The following is a 15561-nucleotide window of genomic DNA, read 5'->3' on the forward strand; positions in this document are numbered from 1 at the left end:
TGGTGTGTAAATTCCATCAGTAGCAATTAAAGCTGAAGGCGTGAATAAATTCTGGTAGGGAGAGAATACTGAGGGAGTAAAGTTTAGGGTCTCAGAAAGCACTTGCTACAGAATTTAATGCCTGGAGGATGGAGGGTGAGATGTTTGGGAAGACAAGATAGGGGATATGGAGGAGGAGAAGCAGAACAGTGAGATATCTCAGAAACAAAAGAACGTAGGGTTGTAAGAAGGGATAAGTGGTCAGCAGCATCAAGTAGAATAAGAATTTAGAAATATTCACTGAATTCAGTGACATGGAGGCAATTAGTAAGCAATGAAAAGAAGAAACCATAGTAGAATGGCGTATGGATATTGGATACATATAAGTCCTCTTAAAGTTTGACTTCAAAGAGGGTATTAGATGAACGAGGAGGGAAATGGCAAGTCAAGAGAGGTTTTTGTTTATTTGTTCTTTATGTGAGAGATAATTGATACATGTTTAAAAGTAAATAGGATGATAAGGATGGTAATAGTATACTGGGAGAGATAAATTATCTTGAAAGTAGTATCATTAAAGAGTATATAGCAAGGTACACCAAGGAGTGTGCACAAAAGATGGAGTGGCAGTGTAGGTCCTTGGAGGATGAGGGGATCAAAAAAATGAATAATAGCCAGGATATTAGATAGGGAATCCATGGGGATGATGAAGTGCCTAGATTTACAGTAGAACTTGGAATGGAGAAATGGGTTATGAGCCAAGTACCAAAGACTATAGATAATAAGTAGGTAAAATCAAGAATGTGATAGATAACAGCAATGAGGAAAGGAGAGGGTGATAATTGCTATAAGGCCTAAAATCAAAGCAGCAGATATTTTCTTGAGAAGGTGAGAAGTAGTGGTGGAGAGTAAGGAGGACATCAACCCCACCTATGTCTGTAAAGTCACAATTTGAGAGAGCTGTATTAGAAGTAGGGTCTTTAAGGGTGGAGAGTGTTCAGTTAAAACCAGGCATCTTGGTGAGTGCTTGGGGTGAGCTTGGGAATTGAGGGGATTTCTGGATTTCTATTGGATTTGGGGTAGCAGATCCACTGTAGACAATGGTAGGCTAAGTATTATCAAAAATAATAATTTTCTTATAAAATTTCTTCATTAAGTACTTAGAATTTAAATATTGAAAACAAGACAGTACATTTTTAAAAAGCAAATATCTCAAAACTTGTCTAACTTTAATTCTGATGTTTTCAAATTGGGGTTTTAAACTAATAAAGGATATTCCTTTTTATTTATTTATTTTTATAATTTATTTTTTTAAACATTTTTATTTTTTTATTTAAATTCAACTTATCAACATATAGTATAACACCCAGTGCTCAACTCATCCTGTGCACTCCTTAATGCCCATCACCCAGTTACTCTATCCCCCCACTCACTTCCTGTTTTGCAATACTTTGTTCCCCAGAGTTAGGAGTCTCTCCTGGTTTGCCTTCCTCTCTCATTTTTCCCCACTCAGTTTCCTCCCCCTTCCCTTATGGTCCCTTTCACTATTTCTTATATTCCACATATGAGTGAGACCATACAATAATTGTCTTTCTCCAACTGACTTACTTCATTCCAGTTCCATCCACATCAATGTCAATGGCAGTCATCCTTTCTGATATTTCTTTTTAGACTATAATTTGAAGGCAAGTAGTTTCTGGCTGGGATATTAGAGATTTAACTAGTTTTTTAAATATTAAAAATAATCATGATTACATTTCCCCTGAACATTATATATTGACTATCCCATTGTGCAGCCAGGGGACTGCACCAAAGAGCCACTCTAACAAAGAGCAAATATTTTATTTGAATGGGGTTTTCAGTGCACACAATGCCAATGTGCACGATAGTGCTATAAAAATGTACCACTTGCAAGACTATGCTTCACCTTGAGTGCAGTGAGTCTTCTACATGGATAAAATTTAGTAAGTGTCCAATAGCTCCCAACAGCCACACACTGTAGTCAGAGCTTCAAGAGCTTTTACCAACTCAATCAAGCAGGAGGATTTCAAGTCAAGTGCTAGCACCCAGACAAGCACACTTTTTATATTACTTCTGTATCTGTGTGTATTCATTTTTATTCCTCGGAATGTGCTCAGCTCTATTTTGGGGGCTTAGAGAATCTTATCTTCTCATCAGAAAGTTGATAAAGAATTAAGAGATACTGAGCCTGGACAATTTTGATTAGGGGCATTTTAATAACATAGAAAAAGAGAACAGAGTTTATAAAACGAGTTAATAGTTAAACCAGGAATGGGACCAGGGATTTCTGATTCTCAATTTGCCAGTTAGCTTTGGGCCTTAACACACCATATTCATTTTCATTTCCATTTTAAATGCCCAAAGAGCTTTTTTCATAGACACCTATGTTGCCAACTATCTTTTTAGAACCTGGCTCCAATTTTTTTTTCCCTTTCTCCAATACATAACTAGCATGCATACTATAAATTGCCAAAAAGATATGGGCAACCATCCTTATAAGATTAGCTAAAAAAAAAAAAAAAAAAAAAAGGCAGTCATCACAGCCAGTGTTAAAAATTCCTATTCCTAATTGGCTATGATAGGGAATAGAGATATGGTTCTTGAGACCTCAAAGTCACACAGACATTGGAAAAGTGAAGAGAATGGTAATTTTCCAATGTCCCTAATTAGAGCCATCTGTGCTTCCATAGTGCTGTTCCCCTAATGCATTCTAATGCAAAATAGCCTCTTCTCTTGTTTATTTTGGAACACAGCTGTTCTCTTAATTGAGCCTAACAGATAATGGAAGCATTGTTGCTCCTCTCATCCCCTTCTCTAAACTAGCTGGGATTTGAGGAAGATGGGAAGGAAAAATCTTTGCTATTGGGAATCTTTGTGTCCACTCTGATACTCCAAATGTACTTATTTATTCATATTGTTTAAAAATGGGAGGTGAAATTATCTATGTATGTATACACATGTATGTATGCTATTTCTCTTGGAATTTGAACTTCAGACATTTGCTTTTCCTTGTGTAGTCTCTTGGTTAGATATTGTCAGACTAGATAAAAGAGGAAGGCTCAAACATATAAAAGTAAAGTGCCTTAAATACAAAGACACAGATGGTTAGAAAGAAATAGTTTGAGGAATGATATGCCATGTTAATAGCATAAAAGAGAAAAGGAGTGTTTCACATAAAGATGGTCATTTGATAATGACAAGGGGGTCTATTCAATGGAAAGATGGAAAGACAATTCTAAGCTTGTATATTAACTAAATAATATAAGTAAATATAAATGTAACTAAATATAGATTATTTAAAAATAATTAAAAATAGAGCTTCAAAATTTATAAAGCAAAAATTGACAGAACTAAAGAAAGAAATCCATAATCAAAGTTGGAGATTTTAGTATTTTGTTCTCAGACATTGTTAGACAAAGTTGACAAAAGCATATACAAGGACGTAAAGAATCTGAGTAACACAGTCCACCAGTGGCTGTAATTTATATTTATAGAATACTAAGCCCAACAATTATTAAAAAAAATTTTTAAGTCAGTCTCAATACAATTGAAAATACTTAAATCTTATAAAATCTATTCTTTAACCCTAATGTAACTAAATTAATAATTAATGGCAGTAAGAGACTTGTAAAATTCTCAAACAATTAGAAATGAACACATGTTTATTCATAATTCACTTCTAATAATTCATAGGTCAAACAAGAAAACACTTGGGAACTTAGAAAACATTTCAAACTGAATAAATAATGTAAATATAACCTATCACTATTTGGAGGATGCAGCTTATGCAGTTCTTAGAGCTATATTTATAGTTAGCATATTTTAAGAAAATAAAGTTAAAATTAAGAATCTAGGTTTTTATATCAGGAAGCTTTAAAAGAAAAGGAAAATCAAACCAATGTAATCAAAATAAATTTTATCAAGTAGAAAAGTAAACAGTCAAAATTAACAAAGATAAAATTTTGTGCTTTGAAAAAATTAATGACACTAATAAAGCTCAAGCAAACCAGAGCAGGAAGAAAAGAGTAAAAATACAAATTACTTAGATGAAGGAAATAATGTCATTCAGATTTTAGGATCATAAGCCCTAATGCATAATAAAACAGCTAATAAAAATATTATGAATAACTTTATGTCAATAAATTCAGTAACATAAGATGGAATGGAAAAATTACTTGAAAACATTTCTTGCCAAATGTATAAAGATGAAATAGAAGATCTGAATATTATATTTAGGAATAAAATTAAATCCATAATTAAAAATTTTCTCATAAATATAACTCCTAGACCACATGATTTTGTTAGTAAATTTTACCAGTCACGTAAAAAAGAGATCATAGAAATCTTACATAAATTCTTTCAGATAAAGGAAAAGGAGGAATACTTGCCCATATTTTTTATTATACAAAAAAACTGGCAAAACATTACAACATAGGGAATTAATCTCTCTCATAAACATAAAATACATTTTTGAAAATTAAAAAATGAATCCAACAATATATAAACAGATATGTCATGAAATCAAGTGGGGTTTTCTAGTAACATAAGAATTGCAATATTTGTAAGCCATTCAAGGTTGTGAACTACATGAATAGAATAGAGAAGAAGTTATAGATTTAGTTTATAAATCTATAGATTTTAGTTATAGATTTATCTTAGTAGAAGCAGAAAAAATCATTTGAGAAAACTCACTCATGATAAAAATTCCCAGCAAATTAAGAATAAAAGATAACTTAAAGGGCACCTAAGGATAGAGTGAATGCTTTCTCCTAGGAATGGGAAAAAGACAATGATGGCCATTCTTGTCATTTTTTTCAGTAAAAACAGTATTGTTTTTGAATTTTCCATCAATTATAATAGGCAAACATGCTCTCCTCTCCTAATTTTTATAACTTTAGGAGAGGGGAGCATGATTTTTTCATATAGAAAATATTAAAGAGTCTACCAAAATTATTAAAATTACTAAGTAGATTTGATAATGTCAGAAGATGAATCTATCGATCAATGTATATAAATGATCCAACAATTGGAAAATTAAGTTAGAAATAAAATTCTACTTATAATAGCATCCAAAATATCAGATAGTTAACAAATACTTTTAAAGATATATGTAAAAACCTCTACACTGAAAACTATAAAATTTGCTTAATTTTTACAGTCTGAAAAGTAGAGAAATATGCCATAATTGTGGAATAGAAAAGCCAATGTTGTGAATGCACCTATCTATTTAATGCAGTTTTAGTCAGTATTCAAGAAGGCTTTTTAAAAAATGGGAACTGAATTTTTTTTTAAGATTTTATTTATTTATTCATGAGAGACCCACAGAGAGAGAGAGAGAGGCAGAGACACAGGCAGAGGGAGAAGCAGGCTCCTCGCAAGGAGCCTGATGTGGGACTCGATTCCTGGACCCAGGATCACACCCTGAGCCGAAGGTAGACGCTCAACCCTTGAGCCACCCAGGTGTCCTGGGAACTGATTTTTTAAAAAATGAGTTAATTTGCATAAATTAGGAAATAAATAGAAGTCTTCTTTAAGAAAGACAAACACACTTATGTAAGAGTCTAGTGAAAAATAACAATTGACAAGAGGTCTTGTTTTCTGGGAGATAATATAGTGATGGAGTCTCTGTCAAACTGGAAAGAGCTTGTCTCAGGAGGGCAGTACCTACTGAGCTAGTGGTAATTGTTGTGTTGCTATGTGAAAATGGTGATGGCCAACATTGCTAGAGCTTCTGAATTTTCAAAAGAAGCTAGAAATTAGGATATTTATGTGAAAGCTTCGGTTAATTTTTGAAATAATTCAATCCATTTTCTAACCATGAAAATTGAAAAAATAACATAAAAAAATAATATGTCCAAGGGTCATATTCCATCCTTTCATGCTCTGATATAGACTTTAAGACATGGTAGTTCTTTTTTCTTTTTTTTAGGTTTTATTTATTTATTCATGAGAGACAGAGAGGGGCGGGGGAGGGAGGGGGCAGAGACACAGGCAGGCTCCAAGAAGGCTTTTTAAAAAATGGGAACTGAATTTTTTTTAAAGATTTTATTTATTTATTCACGAGAGACCCACAGAGAGAGAGAGGCAGAGACACAGGCAGAGGGAGAAGCAGGCTCCTCGCAGGGAGCCCGATGTGGGACTCGATCCCGGGACTCCAAGATCATGCCCTGGGCCAAAGGCAGGCGCTAAACCACTGAGCCACCCAGGAATCCCCAAGATATGGTAGTTCTATAAAGAAAATAGCCAATGGGGGATAGAACTGGGTATGATTTTGAGCACCTAAGCTCATCATTGTGGAAATCTGTACTTTCTGTTTTAGGCATTAATTTCAGGAACTGCTTGTATTCTTGATAAGGAAACTTCTGAGTCTTTTTTTTTTTTTTCTTTTGAGTCTTTATAAAGTTAAGTAGCATATACAGCATGGAGGAGCTGGCATTCAGGCTCTTGATTGCATGATTTCAGAGCTCAAACTCTCAACCACAAAATTGTTTCTCCCCAGTGGAGATCAGAGGTGGAGAGAGAGAAGTCCAAGCTGAAGAAGCCATACCAGTAAGGAACATGTTTCCTCTTCTAACTTGTGTCCTCTCCTTCCACTTGTCACCCAGAGGAACGGCAGAGCTTTTCTTTGCCATATCCAGACCTAGACAATCAGCACATTCACGTTAACTCTTAACATAGAGAACATCATCTGGGAATGTAACTATTTAAAACCTATCACTTTCTCTGCTAACACAGTTCAAAATCTCAGCTGAGCTCAGCAAATACAGTAGTTTAGGGTTGGAACTAATAATCTACTTGAGCATCTGTGAGTCAAGTGAACTACATTATCCATTCTCACATGTGGTTGAAATTAGAATGAGAAGGCAAGCCCAGGAAGCATGGTAAAGTGCAGAGACACAGAAAACAAAAACAAAAACAAAACACAGGGGCACATGGAGGAATCCTGGATTGCTTCCCAACCTGCCTGACTACCAGAGCTGCTAAGGCAAAATCTCACCCAAGCCATCATCAGGAGGAGCTTCCACTACTATTACTTTCTCAGAATCTTGGCCAGCTCAGCAGGATCCTTCTGTGGTTCAGGGGATGAAAGCCCAAGGATACAGAGTGTAGTGTTCCAGCTAAGAATAGGCCCTTGCCCTCAGAGAACCAATGGGATAAGTCATACTTCCAGAGCACTGTAAGCAGGTAAACTGAGTTGAGTTGGTACATATGGATGCTAAGCCATCTCCCAAGTCGTGTGGGCTCTTGTGTTCCCAAGATGGATTTTGGCGCCTTCCCTTCCTTTCTCTCCTGTCACTTGCCCTGGTCACCTACTTCTTCATTCCCCGACAAATAGTACATGGGGAATACCAGAAACAAAGGCAAAGCCAAAATAGTCATGAGAAGTTTGAAAAATGTCAGTAAAGGGAAGGATGTTGAGTTTGTTAATTAAAGGTAGACTTTTTTTTTGGTAGACTTATTTTTAAGTATTGTTTTAAATAACAATAATTCAGTGGACATGCCCCCAGAATATTCACAGCTGGTGAGACATATACTACTCTAACATAATCATTGCCACACAGAGATATTTACCCAGCACTTTCAGATCATGGAGGAGGGCACGACTGATTCTGCATGAAGCCAGTTGAGAGTGGGAGTAAGAAAAGGCTCATTCATGTTGGGTGGTTAGGGCCACATTGCATGCACCCAGCATAAGAGCACCATTCTCCAGCCCTATGCCCCATGCATTTGTTCAGTGCAACCCTCTCTATAAATCTCCTGCCCAAACCCAAACTGGAACAGTTTCAATGGTAGGACTTTTCAATTACCCTCAGTTGTTAGCACTCTTTAACCTCCACTCTTGAGAAATGCGTTCACTTGGTCCATACTCACCCTTGATAATTGGCGTGTACCTTCCTAGGAAAGTTGCCAAACATCTGATGCATGACTTGCAGATATCCCATCTTGATGGAAAGTCTGACCCTTTGTTGCTCTGTGCTTCATCTGAGTTCTCCCCTCTTTTTGCCCTCTTTGCTTCATTCGTGCTTTCCCCTGTAATCTGTCTTGTATATTCTTGCTCTGCTTCTCCCTGAAGACCCCCTAGCCCCCAAACTACTTTTCTTATTTGCAACCCAAATACTGAACTTACCTCCTTCTATTTCCCTCCTGGATTTGCCTTAAGGTTTGACCTGACTTTTCTGAAATGATTGACATTTTGCTAATCCATTTTGATTTTGCTAATCAACATGATAGGTGTTTATGGGTGTTTATTCCTCGAGCTGTTGCTCTGGGACTTCTCATGCTTTATAGAATAAGAGCTGGGCTTCACAGTCAGGACTGGGTTTGTATCTTATTTAATAAATGTATGTCCTTGGGTGAGTTACTTGAACTCTTAGAGTCTTTGTTCCCTTACATGTGAGATTGTTATGATAATATCTACACTGCTTAAGTCATGGAGCTGGTGTGAGTAGTTAATGAAACAATGCCCATGAGACATTTAGCACAATGACTAAAACATAGTAAATTTTCCATAAATGTAACGTATTGTACGAGTTGCCATCCAGTCACTTATAATAGATGTTCAATAAACACTGTGCAAAGTCAACAGGGGAAACAGCTAGAGGAATCAAAATAGAACTCACACCAAAATATCCTTGGGAGCTGAAGTTATATTTCTAAATCAAACTCATTATGTATTTTATGCTTTACCTCACATTTTCTGGGAGAGGGAGGCTATACGGTGTATTGAGCAGGGGACGAAGAGGAACCAATTCACATACCTCTGATTTCTGCCCTGTTAAAGAATGGAAAGCTCAAGCCTCAGTCATGCTGGCTGGCAGTGCAAGGATGAAATCCTGAATTTGTGAGATCTGTCACCTTTGGATGCACAAATACAACACGCAACTACATAATGCAGTGTGGAAATTAAGTACGATACGTTATATCAGTTCTAGGCACATTAGTGGAGATTGAAAACGGTTTCACATTTAGACATTTTCAATGGATGATAAATAGGGTTAATGGATTGTAACTGAAATATTCCTGCCCTCTTAAATCTTTCAGGGAGCTTTTAAAACTGGTAAATACGTATTCTTATGATGGTTTGCAAAAATCTGCTCTAATTCAGTTTTGAGCTGCTTAGGACTGTGCAAAAAGGCAAAAACATGCTTGCAGAAACATCCGAGCCCTGCCACTTAAAAACACAACACAACACAAATCAGCATAAATGACATTTTAAATCATTCAGCTTCCCAGTCTCTTTTGAAGTCCTGCACATTAGAGTTGGTCTGATGTTAATCTTCTTTTAAGAATAAAATCCAAGGAGAGTATTTTATTTTGTATGTTTATCTTGGAAAGCTTTGGAATGCTCAGGACTGCTCTTTGAATTGATTTGTGTATGTGTCCACATATATGGGAAGCAGAAAAGGGAATCTGGGGTCATAGGTCTTGTCATCTAGTTGCTGCAGTATCTTCCACATTACCATACCTGACCTTGAGGGAGCCAGGCTGATGACAGTCAGGGGAGGAAACTGACTGGACAGCCAGGACTGTGACCCTGTGTGGAGTTAGCCAGTACTGCTGCCCTCCTGTAACTCCAGTAGCTTGACAGAGGCACTCCCTGAATAGCTTTGTGATCGGTTGTCTTCACCGAAATGCTCAGTAGGTAACTGCTGTGCTGTCCTCTAGTGATAATGGGACAGTAGAAGTGGAAGGAGCCCCATGGCTGTGGCATCTCAGGGTCACAGATCAAACCCCAGGCACAAAGGAAAAATCTGAAGCAGCAGCAGCAGCTTTCTCTGGGAGCTGGCGAGCCCAGGGCACCGTGGCTAGTAGGAAAGGACAGGGCAACACAGGTGATGCCAGACATGAAGGACAATTCAAGCAGGAACTTGAATCAAGTTTCTAAAGCATATATCACACTTGAGGGAAAAATAGGAGAGAACTATTCTTTTTTAACCCACATTCTGGGCATAAGAGTCATTCCACTGTGGAATCGACATACCTGTGCTCTAAGGAAGATTAGAGATTTGGGTAGAAAATCTGCCTTCAAGGCATTTACTAGCTAGAAGTTTGTTCTTTTGAAAAGAAGCATAGAGGACTCTAAACTTTAGAGTCCTACGTAAGTGTTATCTCCAGTAGCACTATCATTAATTTTCTCAGGAAATAATGTGACAAAATGGAGATTGCTTCTCCTTATAAGCCTGTCACATCCAGAGACTTCAAACTCTATTGACTATTGACTTCCCGGTGGATGGACCGGGGAAGCAAGTTCACCTCACTCACATTTACATCTTACTTTGACACAAGAAGCCTCCATAGCATACATGTAACAAGTTAAAGAAAATAAATACGTATTAAATGATTTAGTAACAGTAATGGTAAATCAGGTGTCAGTGTGTTTTTAGACTTTACCTTCAAGGGATTTAGAAGAATGGATGGCTGGTGGAGGAAAGGAGCTAGGACCAGGACCATGTGTTATATAAATTAGCAGCCCTCACTTTTCTTTTTGAGGAGAACTTGAACATTCTGACCAACCCGATCAACTGACAAAATGTCATTAGTGCTTTAATTGACTGAGTAAGGACAGTAATACAAAACAAAACAGAAAACTACTATGTACTCTTATTCTCATTTCGTAAAGGGAAGACCATTTTAACACCTAGCCATCCCAAGTTTGAAAGAGACAATCAAAGTTTTCTTAAGAGCATTAAGAAAACCATACCTAAAATCCTTTTCATATCTTAAAAAAAGTCAAAATATTGTCGTCATGACCAGTGGGATCTGCACACGTGCATTTGGGGACTACTTATGTGGATGATTCTGGGGACTTCCGTCTTCAAGACCTTTCCGAAAGCCACTTTCTCCAGGCCTCCTCCTCTTCTCTAAGCAGCTATGCCATCTTAAGAAGAAATAGGGACAGATGAGACTATCATATTCATATTCCCAGAAGCTAGCAAGCCTTATTATGACAGTTCCTGGAATAATTGATTTCTCATTGCATTGGGCATTTGACAGCCACACATTTTCCCTTATATGTTTTTCATCAAGACATAGAAAGCAAACCACTCAAGATAATGGAATAAAGTACCACATTAGGATCTGTAAGCATATGTGCATTTATTCATAACAATGCTGAAAAGAATTTAAGGCATTTAAATCAATTGCACATGTATTCACCATATAATTTAATTAGCACTTATGGAAGGCACCATAAGAACTTCTATTACGCTGTTTCCATTACAAATAATTACAAAAAAAAATACTTGTAGCATTAGAGATGGTGTTCTCTTTGTGATTACAGGAGGGCAATTTATTTAAAAGCTTCACTGACGTCATGTATGCAATAGCTATTTGTCACTTCAGCAAAAAGCAATAGATAGATCTTTGCTGAAGGAAATTGTGTTTGTCATCGTAGCACTTCACATTATTTAAATATACATAATGAAGCCCATAGAGTTAGGTAATCCTTATCTACTTAAATTGTCTGATTTTAAAATCAAATAGAAATTTCAGAAAAAAGAAGGGAAAATAGTAACCTCAGTGTTAGTATTAACAGTAATAGCTATTACTATTTATTGAATGCCTACTGGTTGCAGGGTAGAGAACTAGATTGAACACTAACAATGCCTCCAATTCTCACAAATAACTCTAATTCTCACAAATGATCTCCATTTTGCTTAAGATAAAGCTGAAACCCAGCCAGTTCCTTATGTAAATTTTACAGAATCAAGTTAGAATCATCAAGAAATCAGCCTGTATCAGAACACTCGTTATTATTTCCAGTACAGGACATTGTTTTTACTAAGGTATAATGCTTTAGTGTAAACAATGGGTGAAAATCCTCTGTGACCTGCCTTCTCATTTTCCTTTCAGAAGAGCCTCCAGAGTCTAAACTACATGCTGATATGTGCAGACAAACCTCTAAGCAGTAAAGTGAAATCAGACCAACTCAGTTGTTTACAACTTTCATTGCAAATCAAAGTTTTGACTATCTTAGTGGAAGAAAACAAAAATATATTCCTCCTTAAATATTTTTCACAAGAACAAAAGACCTTTTTTTCTACTTCCACAGTCAGAGACCAAGGTACAACCAAAAGATCTCCTGCATACTTAAAATACAACACCACGGGGGAACCTCATTTTTGTAGAGTAAGGCTGAACTTAAGATAGGGAGTACAGACATTGGTTGCTTCATCTCTTCCCTTTCAAATATTTTTGATGACTTCCCAAAAACACAGCACAGTTCACATCTCAATCCATTTCTTCAGGGACAGTATCAGTTCATTGGGTAGACATGGCTGGTAAGTTTGATAAACTGGTACTTCAAGTCCTTTAAAAGTAGACAGCCTTAAAACACTCAATTGAAATTGCTTGTTAGTAGAAAATTACATCTAAAAGGCCATTATTAAGAGTGATAGCTACCTCCACAGCTTGCTTCTTTCTGTGACTCTGAAACCGTTCTTAGTGTTGTTGGAAAGTGGCACATTCTGTTATATTGAATTGTAAATATATTTTCAGCAAGACTAGCATTTTACCTGGAACTCTATAATTGTAAAAAAACACTTATCAGAATGGATCAGTGTTTTTTTCCAACTGGTGTAAACTAAATAAAGCCATCTTGGAACTTTTTATAGTTCCTCTCTAGGAAACTACTATGTATATTAGCCTTGCAAAGGTTCTGAGAAGTTCTGCAATAAAGAAACCTGTTTAAATTTCTTTAACTAAGCAGTTATAATTGGAGAGTGCAACCCTACTTTCTGGCACTTCTATTAGCATACTGCAGAACAATTAGAGGAGACTCAGAGATATGCTGTCCAGATACTTCTTCAAGGAGGGCCTTCTTGTCCCAGCTGTCAGCGACTTTAGAGTTTGCCTCATTCTCAGAGAGCCTTACCCAAGGGTTTATACTTCCCAGTGGTTAAGAGGGAGATGAGCCAACATCCAATGGCTTACTAAATGAGAGTATAAAGGCCTAACTATTTTGATCAAATGTAAGATAGTTTTGACTAGCTCTAGGGCTCTCCATAGAGTGGGATGAGGTTTTGTTGAGCCTGAATAGCAGTGTTACTTTTCCTCTACTTAACCCTGCTTTCTCTCCCTTTCTTCTGCATGGTTAATTTCAATAAGTAACTAGAACACCAAGCTCTAGCTCATAACTATTTCTAGGGAAATTCATTTGCGAATTTGTTAATAGGAGTGGTCCAAGAAAACAGCTCATGAGGTGAGATCGTAGAGCTAGATAGCTTACTACCCAACAGGCAATGGAGACCCCATTACTGGTTGTATGGGAAGCACAGAGGGCTTTATTTGTGGCAGTTGAATTGATTACATTTTCATCATCAGTGAATTGAATGCCTCATGTAAAAGAAGGCATTAACTGGTGTGATTTTCCAGGTATTTGAGAAATCCAGAAGTAGTAGTATCTTTATGGATGATGAAATAGGATGGCTATTGCTAGTACCACTGGTATTCCTGAAAAGAATAACAATAAGTTTTGATTGGTTACCATGCAATTGAAAACCAATTTTAAAACTCAGAGTGATTTTCTGGTAGCTTATAAAGATGCCCTCATCTCCTGACATGGGAGAGAAGAGAAAGTTGAAGACAAGACCTAGGACTTAACAGTCACAGTGGCTGAGCTCCAAAGGAGGTTAAATGGTCAACCAATGCAACTCTGTTACTCCAAGATTAGGACACAGGTTGGGAAATATATGAGTCATTGATATCACTCTACTATACTTATTGAGCCAGATGAACAACAAGTGGCTAGCAACACTGGAGGCTTTGGTAAAACACATGAGCTTCAAAAGATAGAAGATAAACCCTATGAAGATTCAGAGGCCTGTTATGTCAGTAACATTTTTAGTTGTTTGATGTTCAGGGGTGTTTTGGGGACATCTAATACAATTAGAAGACAAGTTATAGATCATTTAGTGTCTGAAATTTCCCACCATGAGCCAGTTCGGTCAGCTTTAGTAAGCCACAACATGGGGCAGGCCTAGTATTCCATTATAAGAAGCAGGTGGCATTTGGTATGTCTGGAATGATGCACTTTTTTCACGAGTGGGGCACAGCGAACTGGTAAACTAATCTCCCATGTCTTCCCTAGTGGTGCTCCAGAGCTCCTTCCTCCACTCACACCTATGGTCATATGAGCAATTCCTTAAGATCTGGATCAAAAAGCCTAAGTTTGGTTGTTAGATGGGTCAGCTTAGTATATAAATGCAAGTCAAAAAAAAAAAAAAGAAAGATGGCAGCTCCACAGCAGCCTTAGTTAGGAATAGCTGTAAAACAGTGCTAAGGGAAAATCATCTCAAAGTGTGGAGAAATGAACTCATTTCTTTCTGATTCAAGTGAGCAAGGACTAGTCATTATAAACGTTTGGGATATTTAACTGAAGTTCTCATTTCCATAGTTTTTTTTAAATTTGAAATTTTTTTAAATTTTAAATTTGAAATGGAAGAACTTGTGGGGCACCAAGTTCTCAAGTTGTATGGATAAAGAAGTGGCTTGAGGTTACATACAAACTCTTGGGCAGTGATAAAGAGCCTGGCTAGCTGGCCAGGAGCTTGAAAGAAGAAAACCTGGAATTTGGGAATGAGGTCTGACCTAGAGACATGTGAAGAACATTTGGAAATAAGCATGAAGTAGAATATTTGTGTCACACATTTAGTACCTACAAGAGGGTCACAGCAGGGACAAGACACTAAACACCTAAGTAGACTGCATGACTTAAACACGGTTATCCCTCAACTTTAGTCATTGGCTACCCCAGGGTTGGCACAATAAGCATTTGGGTGGAGTGGTCATAGTTGGAGAGATTGAAGTTAGACCTAACAGGGCCTAACAGGATGGTCTTCGGTTTACAAAGGCTGACGTGGCTGTACTGCTTCTGATCATCCACCTGCCAGAGACAGAGATGAACACTGGGCTCCTGATGTGACAATATTCCTCAGGGAGACCCAACAACCATGTGAGGCTAAGTTGACCATATTTGAAACATCTCTATCCTGTAAGGACCACATGTTCTAACAGTAATAGATACATATTCCAGTTATCAGTTTGCCTTTCTGACTGTGGCTCAGGCCAGCACTACTTTTCCAGTGGCTTACAGAATGTTTCATCTATCCACATGGGGTCCCATATAATACTGTCAGACCACAGGAGTCCTCTTTCAGCAAAGTGAATGTTGGAATGGGCCCAAGAGCATGAGATTCACTGGGAAGAATCACATGCTATACCATTAGGAAGTTTCCGTCCTAATACAGAATTGGAATGACCTCTGAAGCTCAGCAGACATGGTAACCGAGAATGAGGGGGATTTCGAGGGGCTAGTAGAAGGAGGAAAAAGGAGTATCACCTGAAGCCTTGAGAATATATACAGTGACAGGGACTGTAGCTGGCTTCACTAACTTCTCCAAAGTTTAACCCAGAATGAGAGGCCCACTAGAATACTAAAGGTGCTACTTCCAGAACAAATAGGAGTGGATCTGAGCAGCACAAAGGAGCAGACTGAAAAATAGGGATGTGCTGCCCTTCTGACCTTTCAAGAAAGGACTTCTTTCCTCAAGGAGCTGTTAACTC

At 37.4% G+C, this 15561-nt stretch overlaps 1 long non-coding RNA gene across 1 annotated transcript in view; it reads right to left on the minus strand.

Moving 5' to 3' along the window:
* Positions 1-10554: 10554 nt before the first annotated feature.
* The window catches only part of LOC112672043 (uncharacterized), a 176425-nt gene continuing 171418 nt past the window's right edge, over positions 10555-15561 (minus strand). The window contains exon 6 of the long non-coding RNA XR_007413798.1: positions 10555-10876. This is a non-coding gene — a long non-coding RNA (uncharacterized LOC112672043). The remainder of the gene's footprint in view (positions 10877-15561) is intronic.

Source organism: Canis lupus, chromosome 10 (assembly GCF_003254725.2).
Source record: "Canis lupus dingo isolate Sandy chromosome 10, ASM325472v2, whole genome shotgun sequence".
Lineage (NCBI taxonomy): Eukaryota > Metazoa > Chordata > Mammalia > Carnivora > Canidae > Canis > Canis lupus.